This window comes from Megalobrama amblycephala, linkage group LG1 (genome assembly GCF_018812025.1).
Source record: "Megalobrama amblycephala isolate DHTTF-2021 linkage group LG1, ASM1881202v1, whole genome shotgun sequence".
Taxonomy (NCBI): Eukaryota; Metazoa; Chordata; class Actinopteri; order Cypriniformes; family Xenocyprididae; genus Megalobrama; species Megalobrama amblycephala.
The window spans coordinates 13,868,731-13,875,168 of NC_063044.1; the positions used below are offsets into that span (position 1 = coordinate 13,868,731).

Below are 6,438 nucleotides of genomic sequence, written 5' to 3' on the forward strand. Positions count from 1 at the left end.
GTCCTGATGTGTGCTGAGTGTCCGGCAGATGGCGCCAAATCCTCTCATTCAAACTCTCACTGTGCGTTTGTGCGTAAACATTTTAATGAACACAAAATATAAATTTATTTAAATGTCTAATAAATGTTGGTTTAAAGCGCTTTATTTATGACATTTTCCCTTTATCGTGACCTAATCTAAAGTGAGAACTATTTACTTCTTATAACCAATTAACAGTTTATTTATTACGAGCTAATTAAACGATAATAATTGTGTCAATTACAGTGGTGACTGCTAAAAGATGTTCTTTAACCTCAAACGTTTCAGTTCCATCAGCTTTGACTGTATAAACACATCTACTTCCTTTCGAGACCTTTCCCCCATACGCAGTACTCGTTCCGTATCTCAGGGAACCGAGGTTATGTTCGTAACCGAGTATATTTTATGTGTTTTAATGAAGTGCATTTGTTATTATTTTAGTAAGCATTTTCCTGCGCTGTGACCTGTCAGCAATGCAGATACAGTAAAATGCCGATGAGTCCCGAGACACCTGGTAAGAGACTATAGGATTTCGCAGTCGCGGTAATTAATGCAAAATTTCGGGACTGTTATTATGAAACCATCACATTTAAAAAATACGGTAATAATCAATAAAATTTGACATGTTGATACTACTGTAAATCTATATTATGGGAGTATTTCTGTATTTTTATTTTAACATATTTTAACGACAGTAGTCTATATCTAAAAGCTTTTTTATTCATCAAAATAAACAAAAAATAGTTGCCTTTAAACATTGCTAAACATTTGAAATGAAATGAAATGAAAAAGCATTTCATATTTTCCCCATGTTGCCTCAGGTGATGGTTCTAGTGAGTTTGTGTGAATATTTTGTTTTTCCACCTGTAGATCTGGCGCCTCCTGCCGGACACAGTTTTATCTGTCTCTAATGTAAAAGCATGATCTGAACATAACATAATCACTCCTAATAATGTTCTCAGAAAAGTAAAGTATTAAGCAATAATGGGTCTTAACAATAGATAATTTTATTTAAAGTAACAGTTATTGAGAGTGTTTGATCTGCAACATGTTGGGGCAGAAAATTAATTCATTTCAGATACTTTATTAACGTGATTGTGTTTACAAAAAATATTGTCAAATCATTACTACACAAAATAAATAATGACAAGAATATGAAATACTATATAAAAAAACAAATATTAAAGTATAAAAATAAGATGTCAATCATTTACTTAATCAAATAAGATAAAAGCAATATACTTGTCTGTAATATAATGTAAACTGTAAAATAAGACATGAAAATCAGTATTTGGTATCTCAGTCACTTCTTTATATTTGTGAAGGAAAAAGTGTCTTATAAAACAAATACAGAAAGAATCACTGCAAACATTTCAAAGAAAAAAATAGATATGTAGAAACATGAGCGAATATCTGTTATATGTCATTGAATGCTCTTCACTCAGATACACATTTGGAAACTCATTATTATTATGTTTTTTACACATTTAAGAATAATAAACTTTAAGAGTAATAAACTGTAAGCTATGTAGGAATTAAAAAAGGTGAATTAAATCAAATCTGTTATATTTTAGCTTCTTCAAAGTATATTGTAATTTACACAACTGTACAGGTTTAATCAAGACAATGTTATAATGTCTCCATATGGGATGTTTTACACAATATTGGAGTTCCCGAGTTCTGTGTTTTTTCGTCCAAGTCGTGCAGTTATAAAAAGTAATAATAATAATAATAATAATAATAATAATGAGTAGTTTCAACAAGAGTTGCAATTGTATAGTCAAACAAGCGTTCCCTCTTTTCCTGTACAGATGGTCAGTCCATCCAAACACACCCATAAGATCAAACACACTTCGCTGTGTTTCAGTGTAGTACAGCACGATCACTGTGATCAGTATATGAGCCACTTACTGTGACTTCTATCTTTGTTCCTTTTCCTTCTTCAGCAGGATTTTTCCTCCAATGCACTTTCCATGTTCCGTCCTCCATTTCCTCTCTGATTTCTGTTTCTTCGAAGATCATCCCAGAGTTTTTCTGGATTACATCAATTTTCTCAATGTATGGTTCCAGTTTTTTTTCATAGATCGCTATGATCTTTGTTAAATTTTGCTTTTTGGTTAGTTCTTTCTTTTCCTCTATGGTTAATTCTTCCCATGAGTTTGAGTTAGCTGGCTTCTCATTTTTCATCATATAGCACTCTGGTTTTAGTACTGTCCCGTCTTCATTCTCCACAATTATCACCTTAAACAGGTGAGTTGGCACTGCTTTCCCTCCCACAAACTTGTATTTCAGACACCAGTCGCTTTCATCTTGTTCCTTATTATTGTTTCCATTATTCTCTCCCTTGGATTCGCTTTTATTTTGATCATTATTTTCATTGCTTGGTAGGTAAAGTGGTCCAGTGTACACATGGACGTTACGGACTTCATCTTTCTGAGATATTTTCCGGCAAAGTTCCTCCAATTTGCTCCACAGGCCTTTGTTAAAGTCACGCTGCTGTGGTACAACATTGGTTATATAATAAGTGTCATTAAAGGTTTCCTGACACCACTTGTGATTGGCAGCTGCAGCAAGATGACCTCGGTCGTATACTGTATTCATATACGATTTCGTAGATGGTCGGAAGAGGGGATGAACTAAAGTATTTTCTTTAAAGAAGATGTTTTTCCTAGAAACATTATTATTAACTTTTGGACTCTTGTTCAATATCTCATACACCCATGCAGCATTCCTGGTTCGATTGTCAAATAATGTTATGTAAAAATCGTTTTGGAGTATTTGAGTAGGTGAAGGGACTTTGTCTATTAATTTATATGTGTATTTATCTGTTTCTGAGGCATTTTTATCTGTTTTTGTGGCGTTTTTATCAGTTTTTGTGGCGTTTTTATCTGTCTTTGTGGCATTTTTATCTGTTTTTGTGGCATTTTTATCTGTTTTTGTGGCGTTTTTATCTGTTTTTGTGGCATTTTTATCTGTTTTTGTGGCGTTTTTATCTGTTTTTGTGGCATTTTTATCTGTTTTTGTGGCGTTTTTATCAGTTTTTGTGGCGTTTTTATCTGTCTTTGTGGCATTTTTATCTGTTTCTGAGGCATTTTTATCTGTCTTTGTGGCAATTTTATCTGTTTTTGTGGCATTTTTATCTGTTTTTGTGGCAATTTTATCTGTTTTTGTGGCATTTTTATCTGTTTTTGTGGCGTTTGTATCTGTTTCTGATGCATTTTTATCTGTTTTTGTGGCGTTTTGATCTGTTTCTGGGGCATTGTATTTTTGGTTGTCAATCATCTCTGTGAATGGGATGCATATGTAGACTGATTTATTAGCGCTGGGATCTCCTCCAGACTGCTGATTTTTCCCCTTCGGGTCAGACTGTGCTTTACTATCCTTACTGTGTTTTTTCTGTAGCTCTTCTCTCTCATCATACCCCTGACTTCTTTTCATCACCTGCAGCAATATAGCAAGAGACCAGCATTTTCTTCTGTCTGAGAATGTGTACATGTGTTTTGTTGTTTTTCTCCAAGCTTTGTTGATGAACTCAACTGGCCAGCGATCAGGCAGTGTAGTATTATAATACTTTTGGTATTTCCTTTTAATATCGTCTTCATATTTTTTAAAGTGAGAAAACTTTTTAAAGTATGATGACAAATCCTCAACTATGTCACTGAGTGTAGGATTGTTTCCTTCCTCTTTCTTGGAAGCATTTTTATCACTTCCAGAGGATTTATGTTTGTTTTTAGGCATCTCTTAAGTCAGATGTAGAGCTAAAACACAAGATCTTCAAGCACTTCGACCAATGATCTTCTCTTCAGGCAGGGATAAAATTATATGTGCTTCTGGAAAATAAAAAATAAAAAACTTTCAAACTTTCAAAATTCAAGACTGTAATCTGTCAGATAAACAGAAACTTCTGCTGCTCTGACTTTACTTCAGTTCTTCTGTTCTACACACAACAAACATAATTATATTATGTATTAAAGCAGAACAACTTTAAGACTTTTTATTAAGACCAAAACAGTTACTGAATGTGCCACCACAAATACTAATGTGTTTAGTCAAGTCACCTTTATTCTCATCATGTTTATTTCTTATTGTGTCAACTTAACACTGTCTATCCTTTAGTAGAAACAGAGAAAATCCTGCAAACTCCAGTAACCGATCTAATGGAATCTTAGAGAGATATCATATGTTCTCTAGTAAATTAAAATTTAGTCCTATATAGGGGAAATTAGTTAGTGCTGTTCTGGAAGACTGAATAACGAAAAGATCTTTGTCCCTGTTCCCATTGCTTTTAGTCTCTTTACACATGAATGTATGATGTTGTTTCTAATTCCTACCTTATTGTGATGTCACCACAGACTGACAATGCTGGGCTTCAGGTAGGGTAATGTCATACGGTGGCCTCCTGAAGTGAAAATATACATGTGTGAGACACAGTAGTTCTTAGAAAGTAAATCAGAATAAAAAAAAAAAATAAAAAAAATCGGAATTGGCCAAGAAAATTGCATTAGACACATAATACCAAGCTTTAGTCCATCTCTAGCCAAATATTAATTCCATCCAGCCCTAAAATGATCAGTTTTAACTACTTTTTGACAGAAAGATCTACTGGCATTATTTAAACAATACACTATTTCATCATACATTAGACATAATCATGAATACGTTTGGGTTTGTTATGATTAACAATATCACACATAAGTCCCAGTTACTTAAACACTTCTGTTGATAGTTTATATTGCAAAAGTTCTGCTGCATCAACTGTGTCATGCAGCGATTTAAACTCCAATACATATGATCAGTCCAGTTGAGTGGTTAATCCATAACACTGCTTCTCAATCAAAACATAAGAAGTACAAAACTCTATAAAAATGTAAGAAATATTTTTCAATTGTCTTTTTGTTTGCCATTATGCCGCCTTGTAAAATTTAAACTTTGTTTTCTGACTGGGAACACATAACGAATCACAGCTCCACATTTGGATTGACAGCCGTCACAACCTACTGTGATCGTGTTTACTCCTTTCTTTTCAACCACTGGATAGGATTTTGTTGTATTTGTGTAATGGGCGGGATGCTACTTCTGACGAAGCAGTGTTATAGGTGAAAAACTACGCTGTAAAAAGAATAAATAAAATGCTTTCTTTAAAAAGGCAAAAGAACGCATGCACGCTTTATTAATATGATAATTAAAAAACAACAGACCGATGCCATTTTCTCAATACGCAACATGCGGGACAAGGAGTCAAAATGCTGCGCGGTAGTCTACAACGCAAAGCGGGACGAGGCTCAAGTTAACATAAGCCCATTTCTTCCCATAATGAAACAAAGAAGACTTTTGAATGATTTGTACATCTATAACCTCTTACATTTCATCGCTACATAGCCTAATAGCTCACCGCGAAAAACTGCATTAACGATAAGTTGACTATTTTTTTTGAAGCAGTTCCATTCCTATTACAAGTATGATTTTATTGGTATTCTTGTTAATCAAACTTTTGCATAACAAATAATGATGAATTTTAAAAAAAATATTTTCAATAATAGCAGTATCATGTAGTGTAAAGGTTTAATTGTAATGGATGGACATATTGCACAGGCTTTTAGAACTGACGAATCTACTACAGTCGTTCACATCTGGCGTGAGGTCACAACTGAACATGGTAACCAGTCAAACTGTTGCGCCTGTTTGCAAACCAGACCAACCGTCAGAAATAGATGTCACCCTAAATAAACACTTTTTTAAAATGACTTAATCGCATTCTGGGCTCATCTGCTTGCATCATCAATGAGGTGTATCCTCCAACATTACTGTCTAATGCATTAAAATGCATTGAATGCTTCCACATCGAGCATAAGAATCATTAATTTGCCTATAACCTGTGTGAGACATACATGCACAACATAAAACATACGCTTCAATTCTGAAATAACCCAATAAATAAATAAAAAAAAAATCTCTAAACTCTGTTCTGGTAATCTTCCAACAGAACTAACATTTCCAGAATGCCCCATGAATCAAAAATTATTAGATGAGTGATATAGCAAATAAATGTAAAGGTAAAAAAGTCAAACCTGAGGAAATCTGTGCTCCGAAAAGCAAACTGAGTGTTTCTGCTGGATAGTATATCAGAGATGCGTCTTGTTTTCTTGAATTCTTCTGCTGTATTCTTTTTCCACTACGTTGTGTGCTTAAATAAGTGTACTCAGATACATGTCAGCCAATCAGAAAGGATCTCTAAGTTACTGAAATAGGTCTAATCTCTCTCTTTCCAGTAAATCACATGACTTTCAGGAAGCATACCACAGTAGAGAGTATGGGCGGGGGAATGGGAGGCAGTAATTGTGACCGTGTAAACGAACATGAATGTCTTATTTGTTCTTGAGATGTCACAGTCAAGTCAAGTCAAGTCACCTTTATTTATAT

General features: G+C 34.1%; 1 long non-coding RNA gene across 1 annotated transcript; it reads right to left on the reverse strand.

Moving 5' to 3' along the window:
- Window positions 1-3,000: 3,000 nt before the first annotated feature.
- LOC125263606 lies at window positions 3,001-6,187 on the reverse strand. The gene is made up of 3 exons (XR_007183860.1): window positions 6,087-6,187; window positions 4,350-4,417; window positions 3,001-3,848 (listed from the first exon to the last, which is right to left on the reverse strand). It is a non-coding gene; the product is annotated as an uncharacterized LOC125263606 (long non-coding RNA).
- Between the last annotated feature and the right edge of the window lie 251 nt (window positions 6,188-6,438).